The 18,520-nt window shown below is 39.0% G+C and overlaps 1 protein-coding gene across 1 annotated transcript in view; it reads left to right on the top strand.

Moving 5' to 3' along the window:
- ZC3H12B (zinc finger CCCH-type containing 12B) overlaps positions 1–18,520 on the top strand; it is a 634,852-nt gene that overhangs the window by 385,650 nt on the left and 230,682 nt on the right. The window contains exon 5 of the mRNA XM_049873004.1: positions 15,088–15,198. The gene's annotated coding sequence lies outside the window, so the exon portion shown is untranslated. The remainder of the gene's footprint in view (positions 1–15,087; positions 15,199–18,520) is intronic.

An 18,520-nucleotide genomic window follows, 5' to 3' on the forward strand; every position in this document is an offset into this window, starting at 1 on the left:
TCATAACCATCAAAGAATATTTTCCTCTCTGTTTAAACTATTTTTTGAGTTCTTATAATTTATAATAGTGGTCTTATAGAATATTTGTCCTTTTGCAAGTGACAAATTTCACTCAGCATAATGCCTTCCAGATTCCTCCATGTTATGAAATGTTTCAGGGATTCATCATTGTTCTTTATCAATGTGTAGTGTTCCATTGTGTAAATATACCATTATTTATTTATGTATCCATTCATCCATTGATAGGCACGTTGGTTGCTTCCATCTTTTTGCTATTGTAAACAATGCTGCAATGAACATGGGTGTGCATATATCTGTTCGTATAAAGGCTCTTATTTCTCTAGGATATATTCCAAGGAGCAGTATTGCTCGATTGTTATGGTAGTTCTATTTCTAGGTTTTTAAGGAAGCACTAAATCGAATTCCAAAGTGGCTGTACCATTTTACATTCCCACCAGCAGTGTAAGTGTTCCAGTCTCCCCTCAACCTCTGCAACATTTATAATTTTGTGTTTTTTGGATTAATGCCAGCCTTGTTGGAGTGAGATGGAATCTCATTGTACTTTTGATTTGCATTTTTCTAATGGCTAATGATCGTGAGCAGTTCCTCAAGTATCTGTTAGCTACCTGAATGTCTTCTTCAGTGAAATTCCCCTTCATATCCTTTGCCCATTTTTTAATTGGATTATTTGTCTTTTTGTAGTTGAGTTTTTGCAGTATCATGTAGATTTTAGAGATCAGATGCTGATCACAAATGTCATAGCTAAAAACTTTTTCCCAGTCTGTAGGTAATCTTTTCACTCTTTTAATGAAGTCTTTGGATGAGCATAGGTGTTTGATTTTTAGTAGCCCCCAGTTATCTGATTCTCTTATGCATTGTTAGTAATGTTTTCTATATTGTTTATGCCTATTAGGGCTCCTAGAGTTGTCCCTATTTTTTCTTCCATGATCTTTATTGTTTTAGATTTTTGTATTAGGTCTTTGATCCATTTTGAGTTAGTTTTTGTGCATGGTGTGAGGCATGAGTCTTGTTTCATTTTTTTGCAGATGGATATCCAGTTAAACTAGCACCACTCTTTTCCCCATTTAACTGATTTTGGGTCTTTGTCAAATATCAGCTGCTCATATGTGGGTGGGTTTACGGCTGGATTCTCAATTCTGTTCCACTGGTCTATGTTATCCGTTGTTGTACCAGTACCAGGCTGTTTTGACTACTGTGGCGATCTAACAGTTTCTGAAATCAAGTAGAGCGAGGCCTCCCACTTGGTTCTTCTTTTTTGGTAATGCTTTACTTATCCGGGGCCTCTTTCCATTCAATATGACGTCGGTGATTTGTTTCTCTGTCTCATTAAAGAATGTCGTTGGAATTTGGATCAGAATTACGTTGTACCTATAGATGCCTTTTGGTAGAATAGACATTGTTACAATGTTAAGTCTTCCTATCCATGAGTGAGGTATGTTTTTACACTTCTGTGGGTCTCTTTTGGTTTCTTGGAGTAGTGTCTTCTAGTTTTCTTTGTATAGGTCTTTTACATCTCTGGTAAGATTTACTGCTAATATTTTATCTTCTTGGGGGTTACTGTAAATGGTATTGATTTTGGTGATTTCAGTGTTCTTTTTGTTGGTGTAGAGGAATCCAACTGATATTTGTAAGTTTATCTTGTACACTGATACTCTGCTGAACTCTTCTATTAGTTTCAGTAGTTTTCTTGAGGATTCTTTAGGGTTTTCTGTGTATAGGATCATGTCATCTCCAAATAGAGTAACTTTTACTTCTTCCTTGCCAATCTGGATGTCCTTTATTTCTTTATCTAGCCTAATTGCTCTTGCTAGAACCCCCAGCACAATGTCGAGTAAGAGTTGTGATAAAGGGCATCCTTGTCTGGTTCCTGATCTCAAGAGGAATGATTTCAGACTCTCTCCATTTAGGATGATGTTGCCTGTTGGCTTTGTATAAATGCCCTCTATTAGGTTGAGGAATTTTCCTTCTAGTCCTGTTTTGCTGAGAGTTTTTATCATGGAGGGGAGTTGAACTTTGTCAAATGCCTTTTCTGCCTCAATTGATAAGATCATGTGGTTCTTGTCTTTTGTTTTATTTATATGATGGATTACATTAATTGTTTTCCTAATGTTGAACCATCCCTGCGTACCTGGTATGAATCCCACTTGGTCATGGTGAATTATTTTTTTTTTTGATATGTTGTTGAATTCTATTGGCTAGAATTTTTTTTGAGGATTTTTGCATCTAAGTTCATTAGGGATATAGGTCTGTAATTTTCTTTTCTTGTGGTGTCTTTACTTGGTTTTGATATCAAGGATATACTGGCTTCATAGCATATGTTTGGGAATATTCCGTCCTTTTCTGTGCTCTGAAATACCTTTAGTAGTAGTGGTGTTAACTCTTCTCTTAAAGTTTGGTAGAACTCTGCAGCGAAGCCATCTGGGTCAGAGCCTTTTTTTTTTGGTTTGGAGTTTTTTAATTACCTTTTCAATCTCTTGTTACGGGTTGATTTAGTTGTTGTACCTCTGTTTGTGTCAGTTTAGGTAGGTGGTGTGTTTCTAGGAATTCATGCATTTCTTCTTGGTTTTTGAAATTGGTTAGAATACGATTTTTCATAATAATCTGATATGATTCTTTTAATTTCAGGTGGGTCTGTTGTAATATCACCCATCTCATTTCTTATTCAGGTTATGTTCTTCCTTTCTCGTTTTTCTGTTTTCAGTTTGGCCAATGGTTTATCAATTTTGTTAATTTTTTCAAAGAACCAGCTTTTGGTCTTCTTAACACTTTCAATTGTTTTTCTGTTGTCTATTTCTTTTTTTTATTTCATTTAATTCTGCTGTAATTGTTATTCTTTGCTTTCGTCTGGTGCCTAAGTGTTTCCTTTGTTGCTCTATTGCTATTTTTTTCAAGTTTTACGGAGAGTTCTTTGATTTTGGCCCTTTCTTCTTTTTGTATGTGTGCATTTGTTGATATAAATTGACATCTGAGCACCGCTTTTGCTGTTTCCCAAGGTTCTGATAGGAAGTTTTTTCATTCTCATTGGATTCTATGAAATTCTTTATTCCATCCTTGATGTCTTCTATAATCCAGTCTTTTTGAGCAGGGTGTTGTTCAGTTTCCAAGCGTTTGATTTCTTTTCCCTGCTTTTTCTGTTATTCATTTCTACTCTTATGGCCTTATGCTCAGAAAAGTTGCTTTGTAATATTTCAATGTTTTGGATTCTGCTCAGGCTTGCTTTATGACCTAATATGTGGTCTATTCTAGAGAATGTTCCATGTGTCTTGGAAAAGAAAGTATATGTGGCTGCTGCTGGGTGTTCTGTATATGCCTATGAGGTCAAATTGGTTGATTGTGGCATTTAGAGCTTTGGTGTCTTTTTTGAGTTTCTTTCTGGATGTCCTGTCCTTCACCAAAAGTGGTGTGTTGAAGTCTCCTACTATAATTGTGGCGCTGTCTATCTCATTCTTTAAAGCTGTTGGTTTCTTTTATGTATTTTGTCATTGGGTGCATAAATATTTAATATGGTTATATCCTCCTGGTATATTGTCCCTTTAAACATTATATAGTGTCCTTCCTTATCCTTTGTAGTGGATTTAACTCTAAAGTCTATTTTCTGAGAAATTAATGTTGCCACTCCTGCTCTTTTTTGATTGCTGTTTGCTTGACTTTTTTCCATCCCTTCACCAAAACATTAAAGAGAGAACCTACAAACTGGCAAAAAAAAAATTGGTTATGACGAATCTGACAAAGATATAATATCTGAAATCTACAGGAAAATCCAGCACCTCTACAACAAAAAGACAAATAATCCAATTAAAAAATGGACAAAGGAAATTAACAGACACTTCACCAAAGAAGACATTCATGTGGCTAGCACACACATGAGGAAATATTTTCAATCACTAGCCGTTAAAAAAAAAAGCCATTAGAGAAATGCAAATCAAAACCACAATGACACACCATCTCACCCTGGCATTAATGGCATGAATCAATAAAACAGAAAATAACAAATATTGGAGAGGTTGAGGGGAGATTGGAAGGCTTATGCACTGCTGGTGGGAACGCAAAATGATACAACTCTTTTGGAAAATGATACGGCACTTCCTTAGAAAGCTAGAAATAGGAATACCGTATGACCCAGCAATCCCACTGCTAGCAATATGTCGTAGATAATTAAGAGCCGTCAAACTGATAGACATATGCACACCCATGTTCACTGCAGCATAGGTCACAGTAGCAAAAAATGGAAACAACCTAGATGGCCATCAACAGATGAATATAGAAACAACCTAGGGTACATACACAGAATGGAGTACTGTAAAAGGATGAAGAACAGTGATGAACCTGTCAAGCATCTCACAACCTGGGTGAATCTGAAGGGTATTATGCTGAGTGAAATAAAGTCAATCACAAAAGGGCAAATATTGTATACAACCACTACTACAAAAATTCATGAAAAGGATTACACACAAAAAGAAACAATCTTTAATGGTTACGAGGGAGGGGAGGGGGGTGTTGAAAAACACTAAATAGAAAATAGATAAGTGGTAAGTTTGGTGAAGGGTAAGACAGTACACTGTACTGGGGAAGCCAGCACAACTTGTACAAGGCAAAGTCATGGAAGCTTCATAGGCACATGCAAACTCCCTGAGGGACGGAATTTCTGGGCTGAGGTCTGTGGGGACCATGGTCTCAGGGAACATCTAGCTCAACTGGCATAACACAGTTTATAAAAAAAAAGTTCTACATTCTACTTTGGTGAGTAGTGTCTGTCTGGGGTCTTAAAATCCTGTGAGCAGCCATCTAAGATATTCTACTGGCCTCATCACTTCAAGAACATGGGAGAATGAAGAGTACCAAAGACACAAAGGAAGGATTAGTCCGAAGGACTAATGGACCACAACTACCGTGGCCTCCACCAGACTGAGTCCAGTACGGCTAGGTGCTGCCTGGCTGCCATCACAGACTTCTCTGACAGGGATCACAATAGAGGGTCACAGAAAGAGATGGAGAAAAATATAGAACAAAATTCTAACTCACAAAAAAAGACCAGACTTACTGGCCTGACAGAGACTGGAGAAAGCCTGAGAATATGGCCCCTGGACACCCTTTTAACTCAGTTATGAAGTCACTGCTGAGTTTCACCCTTCAACCAAAGATTAGACAGGACCATAAAACAAGATGAGACTAAAGGGCAACACCGCAGCCCAGGGGCAAGGACTAGGAGGCTGGAGGGGACCAGAAAGCTAGTAATAGGGAATCCAAGGTTGAGAAGGGAGAGTGTTGACATGTTGTGGGCTTGTTAACCAATGTCATAAAGCAATATGTGTACTAACAGTTTAATGAGAAGGTAGTTTGTTCTGTAAACCTTCATCTGAAGTTCAATAAAATAAAATAAAGACCTGGCTCAGATGACCTCACTCGAGAATTCTACCAAACATTCGGAAAAGAGCTTTCACCAGTACTACTCAGACTGTTTCAGAATGTAGAAAAGGAAGGGATACCTCTGATTCATTCTATGAAGCCAGCATAACTCTGATACCAACACCAGGCAAAAACACCACAAAAAAAGAAAATTACAGACCAATATCTCTCAGGAATATAGATGCAAAAATTCTCTACAAAATTTCAGCCAATAGAATTCAGCATCATATCGAAAAAATAACACGCCACAAAAAGTGTGATTCATACTAGGTATGCAAGGATGATTCAACATTAGAAAATCAATTGGTGCAATCTACCACATAAATAAAACAAAGGAACCACATGATCGTCTCGATTGATGCAGAAAAGGCTTTCATTAAAGTCCAACACCCATTCATGATAAAAAAAAGTCTCAATAAAGTAGGTAGAAAAGGGAAATTCCTCAACATAATAAAGGGCATCTAGTTAAGAGCTTGGATGGTAACCAAAAGATCAGCAGTTTGAATCCACCAATTGCTCCTTGGAAATCATATGGGGCAGTTCTACTCTGTTCGATAGAGTCACTTTGAGTCGGAAATGACTTGACAACAACAGGTTTATACAAAAGCAATAGTCAACATCATTCTTAACATAAAGGCTGAAAACATTCCCCCTGGGAACAGGAGCAAAACAAGGATCCCCTTTATCACCACTCTTTTAACATTGTGCTGGAAGTCCTAGCTAGAGCAATAAGGCAATAAAAAGAAAAAAGTGCATCCAAATTGGTAAGGAAGAAGCAAAATTAGCCGTATTTGTAGTAAATATGACACTATACATACAGAACCCAAAGGAATCCACAAGAAAATTACTGGAACTAATAGAAAGATTCAGCACAGTTGCAGGATACAAGATAAACATACAAAAATGAGTTGGAACCATATACAGCAATAAAGAGAACAGCGAAAAAGAAAGCAATACCATTTAAAAGACGTACACAAAGGAATCCTGGTGGCGTAGTGGTTAAGTGCTATGACTGCTAACCAAGATGTCGGCAGTTCAAATCCGCCAGGTGCTCCTTGTAAACTCTATCGAGCAGTTCTACTCTGTCCCGTAGGGTCGCTAAGAGTCGGAATTGACTCGGCGGCAGTGGTGGGGGGGGATACAAAGAAAACTACAAAACACTACTGCAAGAAACCAAATGAGACCTACATAAATGGAAAAACATACCATACTCATAGATAAAAGAAGACAATATTGTGAAAATGTCAATTTTACTCAAAGCAATCTACAAACGTATAATCTCTGAATAAAGACACTTATAAAGTCATACTTGCATCTAACATGATACAACTAACACATGTACAACTGAAAACACACTAGCCCTGTTTAGATCTTATATTTTATAAGTGAAGAAAACAAAAATATTTGTTGGACTCATACAAATCAGCAATACTCATAAAAATTACGTCCTCATTTCTGCAACTGGTCACATGGCCGTAACTGTATTTAGAACTACATTCGTCCACCACCCATTCCGTATTCCCTTTGCCCTCAGCAAGCACCTCAGCTGGTAGTGGTTCTTTGCCTGGTGCTGTGACCCAACACTTCATTTGAAGGGTCTGGGTCGTTAATAGTCATGTCAGAATTGGGTTGCTGTAACTGTGTCTTTAGAAGGCCATTCCATTGTTCTATCAACCCAGCTGCTTCAGGATGATGGGGAACATGGTAAGACCAATGAATTCCATGAGCATGGGCCCACACTTCATTTGCTGTGAAGTGAATCCCTTGATCCGAGGCAATGCTGTGTGGGATACCATGATGGTGGATAAGGCATTCTGTGCGTCCACAGATGGTAGTTTTGGCAGAAGCATTGTGTGCACGGAAGACAAATCCATATCTACAGTAAGTGTCTATCCCAGTAAGAACAAAAAACTGCCCTTTCCATGATGGAAGTAGTCCAATGTAATCAACTTGGCACCAGGCTGCTGGCTGATCACTTCAAGGGATCGTGCCATATCGGGTATTCAGTGCTGGTTTCTGCTGCTGGCAAATTGGGCACTCAGCAGTGGCTGTAGCCAAGTCAGCCTTGGTGAGTGGAAGTCCATCTTGCTGGGCCCATGCATAATCTCCATGCCTTCCACCATGGTGACTTTGTTCATGAGCCCATTGAGCAATGACGGGAGTAGTTTGGGAAAGAGGATTACTGGTTTCCACAGAACTTGTCATCCTACCCACTTGATTGTTAAAGTCATCTTCTGCTGAGGTCAGCCTTCAGTGAGCATTCACAGGAGACACAAATATCTTCACTTCTTTGGCTCATTCAGAGAGGTCTATACGCATACCTCTTCCCCATAAATCCTTGTCTCCAATTTTCCAATCATGTAACTTCCATATCCCTGAAAATCCAGCCAAACCATTGGCCACAGCCCATGAATCAGTATACAGTCGCACATCTGGCCATTTCCCCTTCTAAGCAAAGAAAACAAACAGGTGCATTGCTCGAAGTTCTGCCCATTGAGAGGATATCCCTTCACCACTGTCCTTCTGGAGGCCCCATAAAGGGGCTATAGTGCTGCCACTGTCCACTTTCGAGGGTGCCTGCATATCTCGCGGAACCGTCTGCAAACCATGCATGAGTTTTCTCTTCTCCAGTCCATTGATTATAAGGAACTCCCCATGAAGCCATAGGTGCAGACTGGGAGGTGGAAGGTAATGGGACAGGAGTGGAGACCATGGGCATTTGGGCCACTTTCTCATGCAACTTACTTGTGCCTTCAGGTCCTGCTCTGGCCTAATCTTGTATATACCACTTCCATTTAATGATGGAGTGCTGCTGTGCACATGTCTAATTTTGTGATTCTGTGAGTCAGACGACACCCAGATCAGAATGGGCAGTTCAGGCAGCATGGTGACTTGGTGTCCCATGGTTAAGCATTCAGTCTCTACTAAGGCCCGGTAACAAACCAAAAGATGTTTCTCAAAAGGAGAGTAGTTATCTGCAGAGGATAGCAGGGCTTTGCTCCAAAATCCTAAGTGTCTGCTCTGTGATTCACCAAAAGGGGTCTACCAAAGACTCCAAGCAGCATCTCTATCTGCTAAAGATACTCCAAGCACCATTGGATCAGCTGGATCATATGGCTCAAGTGGCAGAGCAGCTTGTACAACAAACTGAACCTGTTACAGAGCCATATCTTGTTCTGTGCCCCACTCAAAACTAGCAGCTTTTCGAGTCACTTGGTAAATAGGCCAGATTAGCACACTCAAATGAGGAATATGTTACCTCCAGAATCCAAAGAACCCCACTAGGCATTGTGCCTCCTTTTTAGTTGTGGCCACCAGATGCAATAACTTATCCTTCACTTTGGAAGGAATATCTCAACATGTCCCACACCTCTGGACCCCTAGAAATTTCACTGAGGTGAAAGGTGCCTGAATTTTTGTGGGATTAATTTCCCGCCCTCTGGCACAGAAATGTTTTACCAAGAAGTCCAGAGTCATTGACACTTCTTCTCTACCAGGTCCAATCAGCATAATGTCACCAATGTAATGGACCAGTGTGAAGTCTTGTGGAAGGTAAAGGTGAACAAGATCCCGTGGACTAAATTATGACATAGGGCTGGAGAGTTGATGTAGGCCTGAGGTTGGCAGGTGAAGGTGTATTGCTGGCCATGCCAGCTGAAGGCAAACTGCTTCTGATGTTCCTTCAAAACAGGTATGGAGAAAAAGGCATTAGCTAGATCAATAGCTGCAAACCAGGTACCAGGAGATGTATTAGTTTCCTCAAGCAATGAAACTACACCTGGAACTGCAGCTACAATTGGAGTCACCACCTGGTTAAGTTTTCAATAATCTACTGTCATTCTCCAAGATCCATCTGTTTTTTGCACAGGCCAAATAGGCAAATTGAATGGGGATGTGGTGGGAATCACTGCCCCTGAAACCGTCAAATCCTTGATGGTGGCAGTAATCTCTGCAATCCCTCCAGGAATGTGATATGTCTTTTGGTTTATTATTTTCCTAGGTAGGGGCAGTTCTAATGGCTTCCACTTGGCTTTTACTACCATAATAGCCCTTACTCTATTTGTCAGGGAACCAATGTGGGGGTTCTGTCAATTGCTGAGTATATCTATTCCAATTATGCATTCTGGAACTGGGGAAATCACTACAGGATGGGTTTGGAAACCCATCAGACCTACTGTGAGATGGACATGAGCCAAGACTCCATTAATAATCTGACCTCCATATGCCCCCACTCTGGTGGACCACAGAGTGTTCTGGGCCCCACGTTTTGGGTCTCCTGGAATTAGTGTCAGTTCAGAGCCAGTATTCAGTAATCCTCCAAAAGTCTGATTATTTCCTTTTCCCCACTGAACAGTCACTCTCATAAAAGGCTGTAGATTTCCTTGGGGAAGGCTGGGAGAAAGATTAACAGTAAAAAATTTTGGCAGTGTATTGGAGTCCTTCCTCAAGGTGACCCAGCCACCCCTTCATTCAAGGGATTGTGGGTATTTAAACTCACTCAAATCTTGGAAAAGATTGACAAACTGTGACTCTCTATTCTGATGATTCTAGTTAGACTGTTGTTCACCTGACCTCAAATTCATCCATTCATACAGATGAAGTAAATATTTAGTAGATTTCCTGCCTATTTCACTCCTAGGGACACCATGACTAGGTAGCCAATGCTATAAGTCCATATGTGTCAGACTATTCTGATTACTAATTTGAATCCACTGTCCATTACTGAAACCACACCCACCTTGTCTTTGTCAATTGAGTGCAGCCACTTGGCCACTACTACCATGGGGTCCAATCAGCCCCATTGTAGTTAGGTGTCTTAATTCAGTTAGGGCAGTTCCCCTGTCAAATCTTATTTACATAAAATAGCAATCACAGTAGTCTTGAAGGATGCTGGAGCTCACTTCACAAATTTGTTCCTCACAGTTGGGGTAAAAGGTGTGTCCTCTGGGCACTCCACGTGTGAGTCTGTGAGTCTGTGAGTCTAACCTGATAAATCCAGTCTGGCATGCCAATTTCCCTAAGCCTTCAGACACCTTCTTCTACAGTATGTCAAGGCAGATCTGGTACTTCAACTGTATGCTTCAGCAACCCAACCAAATAAACTATTAGATGCTTTCCTGACTTCTCAAGCTGAAACACTGAATGAAGAATCTGTGCTTAGTGGATCCATATCAATTAACTGAGGCTGATCCATCTTTATGTTCCTTGCACCATTATCCCACACCGTTAATAGCCATCCCCACAAATATTCCCCAGGTTTCTGTTTGTACGCATTAGAAAAGTCAAGCAGTTCTTTTGTAGTTTGGCATACCTCCTCCTGGGTCACACTTTGTACTTCACCTTTTGGGACTCGCTGGAACTTAAGTCTAGTTATCGGTCTAGAAGCCAGAATCAGTAGTGTGGAATTGTTTTGAGAACATTCAGCATTGTCTTGTAAAGCATCTGCCTCAGGCAAAGTTTCAGGCAATGACTCAGGCAAGGGATCTTTAGAGACAGCTGGGCTAGTGCTAATCTCCTTAGATGCGAGTAGAGGGGCTAATGTTTTTTCTGGGCAGGGTGGTTTAGCAGACAAACATGAAGTAACCTCTTCAAATGGGAGTGGTTCTGCTGGCAGGAGTGATTCAATGGAATTCAGGGTCTCGGGGTCCCCAGCTTCCTGATTATCTGCCTACATGTTCCCGTCCCAAGTTTCAGGATCCTATTTCTTCCCAATCAATGCCCTTACTTTAACTTCAGACACCTCTCAAGGTTGGCAGTTGAGCTGGCGTTGTAATTCAGTCACTCTTACAAGACTCTGGATTTGGTTTTCAGCAATTTCAGCTCTGTTACTACAAGAAATAAGGCTTCCTTGCAAAGCACAAGTGGAAGCTTTGAGGTCGTTTATGCAGCACTTGAGCTTTGACTCTAAAGCCCTGAGTGCATCTGTTTCTTTCACCAGTTTGTCTAGCAAAAGTAGTACCAACCAACCAGCCTCCTTATACTTCCCTTTCTGACAAAACTGTAGAAAGATTTCACACATGTGTTCACCCAGAACCTCTCCTTTCACCATTACCTGATCTACTGGTGGTGATATTTTGCATATTTTTATCGCCACCTCATGCCATGGATTAGCAGTGCCCCCTTTACTGCTGGAAGCAGAGTCTTCAACATCTTTAAGACTAACCAGACTTGAGAACCAATTTAGAAAACTCATCTTTACAATTTTGTTTCTCTAGAACCACTTTTGGTACCAAATGTCTTTGGCTGGGTTCTCTAGAGAAACAAAATCAGTAAGCATATAAGTATATACAGAGAGAGATTTATATCAAGGAAACGGATCACACAATTGTAGAGGCTGAAACGTACAAGTCCATGTATGAGGATAGAGGGTTCTCTCAATTCACGTAGCTGTGGAGGCTGGCGAACCCAAGATCGGCAGGTCAGAGAGCAGGGTCTTGCTCACAGTCTGTGAAGACTGTTGAATCCCAAGATTGGCAGACAAGACTGCAAGACTTTTTCTGATTCACGTAGATGCAGGTGCTGGTGAACCCAGGACCAGCAGGTTGGAGAGCAGGACTCCTGCTCACAGGCTGTGAAGATCGACGAATCCCAAGACTGGCAGATAGCTAATAGCACAAATCCCAAGAACTGGAGGTCAGATGAACAGGAGGCAGCCGCAAGACCCAGAGTGAGCAAAAAGCCAGAACATCTGCTTATAATTGGATGCTGGCCACACCCCCGATGAAACTCCCCTTCAACTGATTGGCTCCTCACAGCAGATTCCATCTTGGGAGTGATCACATATATACACTGGGAATCATGGCCCAACCAAGCTGATATACAATCTTAACCATCATAGACAGCTAACAGACACATGAGGAAATGCTCCAGAGCACTAACTATTAGAGAAATGCAAATCAAAGCTACAATGAGATACCATCTCACCGCGACATTACTGACACCAAACAAAAAAACAGAAAATAACAAATGTTGGAGAGGCTGCAGGGAGCGGGAAACTCTTATGCACTGCTACAAAAAAACCCCTATGCACTGCTGGTGGGAATGTAAAATGGTACAAGCATTTTGGAAAACAATATGGCACATCCTTAAAAAGCTAGAAATATAAATACCATATGATCCAGCAACCCCACTGCTAGGAATGTATCTTGGACAAATAAGAGCTGTTACATGAGTAGACATATGCACACTCATGTTCACTGTAGCATTATTCACAATACCAAAAAGATGGAAACAACCTAAGTGCCCATCAATAGATGAATGGATAAACAAACTATGGTAAAAAAAATTTTTTTTTTTACTACAATACAAAACAACAATGAAGAGTAATGAATCTGTGAAACATCTCACAACATGGATTAATTTGGAGGGCATTATGCTGAGTGAAATAAGTCAATCGCAAAAGGATAAATACTGTAAGAGACCACTGTTATAAAAACTCATGAAAAGGTTTACACACAGAAAGAAACAATCTTTGATGGTTACAAGGGAGGGGAGGAACGAAGAGCAAAAAACACTAACTAGACAATAGATAAGTGGTAACTTTGGTGAAGGGAAAGACAGTACACAATACTGGAGAAGCTAGAACAACTTGACCAAGACAATGTCATGGAAGCTTCATAAACCCATCCAAACTTCCTGAGGGACCAGATTAATGGGCTGAGGACTGTAGGGGACATGGCCTTAGCGGCCATATAGCTCAATTGGTATAACATAGTTTATAAAGAAAATGTTCTACATCCTACTTTGATAAGTGGTGTCTGGGGTCTTAAAAATTTGTAAGCAGCCATCTAAGATACTCTATTGGCCCCACCCCATCTAGAGCAAGGGAGAATGAAGAAAACCAAAGACACAAGGGAAAGATTAGTCCAAAGGACTAATGGACCACAACTACTACAGTCTCCACCAGACTGAGTCCAACACAACTAGATGGTGCAGGGCTACCACCACCAGCTGCTCTAATAGGGATCACAATAGAGGGTCCCAAATAAAGCTGGAGAAAAATATAGAAAAAATTCTGCCTCACAATAAAAAAAGCAGAATTACTGGTCTGATAGAGACTAAAGAAACCCCGAGAGTATGGCCCCTAGACACCATTTTAACTAAGTAAAGAAGTCACTCCTGAGGTTCAACCTTCAGCCAAAGATTAGAAAGGCCCATAAAACAAAATGAGACTATACGGGCACACCAGCTCAGGAGCAAGGAAGAGAAGCCAGGAGGGGACAGGAAACCTGGTAATGGGGAACCCAAGGTCGAGAAGGGGAGAGTGTTGACATATCGTGGGGTTGGCATCCAATGTCACAAAGCAATATGTGTATCAATTGTTTAATGAGAAACTAGTTTGCTCTGTAAACCTTCATTTAAAGTATAATTTTTTTTAATTAAGTACAATATAAGTAAAATGAACAGCACCCCAGGGACCTGTGGCACCATATTAAAAGTTCTTGCATTCACATAATTGGTGTCCATGCAGGAAAGATAAAAGATTAATGCATATAAAATAATATTTGAAGAAATAATGACTGCTATTTACCGAAATATGAGAAATTAACTATATTTACAGATTAAAAAATTTTAACAAATTTCAAACAGGATGAACCCAAAGAAAATGACACCCAGTCATGTCATAATCAAACTGCTGAAAACCAAAGATAAAGAAACATATTGAAAGCAGCTAGGGAAAAATGGCATTACATACAGTGCTTGCAAGTACTGCTGATTCCTCATCAGAAACCATGAAGATTAGAAGACAGTGAAACAACATACTTAAGGTACTGAAAGAAAAGAACTGTCAACCCACAATCCTATATCAAATGAAAATATTCTTCAGGAATGAAGGTGAAATAAAAGCATTCTCTGATGAAGGAAAACTAAGAAAAATTGTTTCCAGCAGACCTGCTCTAAAAGAAATGCTAAAAGAAGTTCTTTAAGCTGAAGGGAAATAACACCAGAAAGAAACTTGGAACTTCAGTAATGAAGGAAGAACAACAGAAATAGTAAATTTCTGGGTAAATTTTATAGACTATTTTCCTCTTAAATTATGTAAAACATGTATGATGTTCAAACACAAAATTTATAACTTGTCTGAGGAGATTTCCATGTATCTGTGTATAACACGGAAACTGGTGGTGCAGTGGTTTAGGGTTTGGCTGCTAACCAAAAGGTCAGCAGTTTGAATCTACCAGACGCTCCTTGGAAACTCTATGGGGCAATTTTACTCTGTCCCGTAGGGCTGCTTTGAGTTGGAATAGACTCGATGGCAATGGGTTTGGTTTTGGGTTTTATATAAAACACATATGAAAAACAATATAAAATGGGGAGGTTAAGGGTGGTGAGAGTTCTATTTTTACTTGAAGTGGTAAAATGTTAACTCTAAGTAAACTGTGGGAAGTTAGATGTGCATATTACGATCCATACAGCAACCACTAAAAACACATGAAGAGATAGTCAAAAATCTAATAGATAAAATTAAGTTGATTTCTAAATCAAAAGGAATACTAAAAATATTTTTTAAATCCAAAAGTCAGAAAACTGAGTTGTTACTAGGTGCCATCAAGTTGGCTCTGACTCATAGTGACCTTATGTATATATATATAAAAAAAAATGTTTCCCAATCCAGTGCCATTCTCACAACCATTTCTATGTTTGATCTTATTATTCCAGCCACTGTGCCAATCCATCTCATGGATGGTTCCCTTGTTTTTGCTGACCTTCTACTTTACCAAGCATCATGTCCCACTCCAGCAATTTGTCCCTCCTGATGATGTGTCCAAAGTAAGTAAGACACAGTTTCACCATCTTTGCTTCTATTGAGCATTTTGGCTGTCCTTCCTCCAAGATTGATTTGTTCATTCTTCTGGCAGGCCATGGTATATTCAATGTTCTTCTTCAACATCACAATTTGAATGTGTCAATTCTTCTTTGATCTTCCTTTTTCATTGTCCAGCTTTCAATGTAGATGAGGCAATTGAAAATACCATGGGTTCGGTTAGGCACACTTTAGTCATCAAAGTAAAATCTTTGCTTTTTAAGCTTTTAAAGAGGTATTTTGCTGCAGATTTGCCCAAAGCAATTCATTGTTTGATTTCTTGACTGCTGCTTGCATTGCTAACCCAAGTAGAATGAAATCCTTGACAACTTCAGTTTCTTCACACTGTTTATCATGATTTTATTTATTGGCCCAGTTGTGAGGATTTTCGTTTTCTTCATGTTCATGTGTAAGCCATACTGAAGGCTGTGGTCTTTGACCTTCATCAGTAAGGGCTTCAAGTCATCTTCATTTTCAGCAAGGAAATTGTATAATATGCATACTGTAGGCTGTTAATTAGTGTTCCTCCAATCCTGATGCCACGTCCTTCATATACTCGAGCTCCTTGAATTATTTACCTCAGCATATACATCAAATAAGTAAGGTGAAAGAATACGACCCTGCTACACACTTTTCCACTTTTAAATTAGAGAGTATCCATCTAACATCACCCATGATATCCCTTGTTCTACATCCTCTTCTGAATCTGGCTTCAACTTCTGGCAGTTCCTTGTTGATGTATGGCTGCAACCATTTTTTAATTATCTTTAGCAAAATTTAGCTACCATGAGATATTAGTGATAATGTTAGATAATTTTCATATTCCATTTGATCTCTTTCTTTGGACTGAGCGTGAATATAGATCTCTTCCCGTTGATTGATCAAGTAGATGTCTTCCAAAACACATACTGACTCCTTCCATTTTGAAATCATCTGTAATTTTGATTTTATATTGATACTTAATTGTCTTTACAATATGCATCAACGATTATTTAAGTTATAAGTTTTATTCACAACTATAAATTTTATTCGGTCATTGCTCATCATTGGTTTTTATATTTCACATTGCTTTCTCAAAATCATTCTATTTTGCTATAGTAATCTTTGAGTAAACACTTTCAGAAAAAAAAAAAACTATAGGTGGGGGCCAAGATAGCGGCGTAGTCAGATGCTTCCGGTGATCCCTTTTACAACAAAGCCCCCCACCAAAAAAAAACAAGTGAATCAATTATATATATGACAAGCTAGGAGCCCTGAACATCAAAGGCAAAGTTATAATAACAAAATTAAATAAATAAAGAGGGACTAAAAAATGTAGTCATAGATCTTTCAGACGGAGAGGAAATCAAGGTGATATAAAGAGATAAAAATTTGGTTTAAACTTAGAAAAATAGGGGTAAATATTAAGGTAACTGCAAGGGAGACCAACAACCCTACACATCAAAATAAAATACAATAAAAACATCAAAATGCAGCAAAAACAAAACCAACAACAATGAAAAGGAGGAAAACACAATATATAAAGAAAAACCACTCAGCACAAAAAATTAAATGGAGCAAAGAAACTGTCAACAACACAAAGAACAAGGAATCGAAATGACAGCAGTAAACTCATACCTATTCATAATTGCACCAAATGTAAATGGACTCAATGCATCAATAAAGAGACACAGTCATAGAATGGATAAAAAAAACACGATCCATCTATATGCTGCCTAAAAGAGACAAGCCTTAGACTTAAAGGCACAAACAAACTAAAACTCAAAGGATGGAAAAAAAATATATACCAAGCAAACAAAAAATCACAAAAGAGCAGGAGTGGCAATACTAATTTCTGACAAAACAGACTTTAAAGTTAAATCCACCACAAAGGATAAGGAAAACACTATATAATGATTAAAGGGGCAATATACCAGGAGGATATACCCAAACCAAAAACCCAGTGCTGTCAAGTCGATTCTGACTCACAGTGACCCTATAGGACAGAGTAGAACTGCCCCATAGAGTTTCCAAGGAGTGCCTGGTGGATTCGAACTGCCAAGGCCTTTGGTTAAACACTATACCACCAGGGTTTCCAGGAGGATATAACCATATTAAATATTTACTCACCCAAAGACAGGGCTTCAAAATACATAAAACAAACTATAACAGCCTTGAAAAGCAAGAGAGACAGCTTACAATAATAGTAGGAGACTTCAACACACCACTTTTGGTGAAGGGCAGAACATCCAGAAAGAAGCTCAATAAAGACACAGAGGAGCTAAATACCACAATCAACCAACAAGACCTCATTGACATATACAGAACACTCCACCCAACAGCAAAAAAGTATACTTTCTTTTCCAAAAAACATGGAACATTCTCTAGAATAGAACACATATTAAAGAAACAAGCAAGCCTTAACAGAATCCAAAACATGGAAATATTACAAAGCATCTTCTCTGACAATCAAGCTATAAAAGTAGAAGTCAATAAGAGAAAAAGTAGGGAAAAGACATCAAACACATGGAAAGGGAAAAACACATTGCTGAAAAATGACTGGATTATAGAAGAAATTAAGGAGAGAATAAAGAAATTCATAGAATTAAATGAGAAAGAAAACACTTCCTATCAGAACATTTGGGACACAGCTAAAGCAGTCCTCAAAGGTCAATTTATAGCAATAAATGCACATATCCAAAAAAAGTGCCAAAATCAAAGAATTATCCCTACAACTTGAACAAGTAGAAAGAGAGCAACAAAAGAAACCCTCAGGCACCAGAAGAAAGAAAATAATAAAAATTAGAGCAGAATTAAATGAAATAGAGAAAAAAATTGAAAGGGTTAACAAGACCAAAACGTGGTTCTTTGAAAAAATTAACAAAATTGATAAGCCATTGGCCAAACTGACAAAAGAAAACCGGGGAGAAAGCAAGTAACATGAATAAGAAATGAGATAGGCGATATCACAACAGACCCAACTGAAATTAAAAGAATCATATCAGATTACTATGCAAATTGTAATCTGACAGATTTGAAAACCTAGAAGAAATGGACAAATTTCTTGAAATGCACTACCTACCTAAATTAACACCTAAATTAAATACAGTCATAAAAAAAAGAAGAGATTGAAAAGGTAATTTAAAAACTCCCAACAACAACAAAAAGCTCTGGCCCTGATGGCTTCACTGGAGAATTCTAGCAAACTTTCATAGAACAGTTAACACCACTGCTACTAAAGGTATTTCAAGGCATAGAAAAGGATGGAATATTCCTAAATTTATTCCATGAAGCCAGCGTATCCCAGGT

This window comes from Elephas maximus, chromosome X (assembly GCF_024166365.1).
Source record: "Elephas maximus indicus isolate mEleMax1 chromosome X, mEleMax1 primary haplotype, whole genome shotgun sequence".
In the NCBI taxonomy this organism is placed as follows: Eukaryota; Metazoa; Chordata; class Mammalia; order Proboscidea; family Elephantidae; genus Elephas; species Elephas maximus.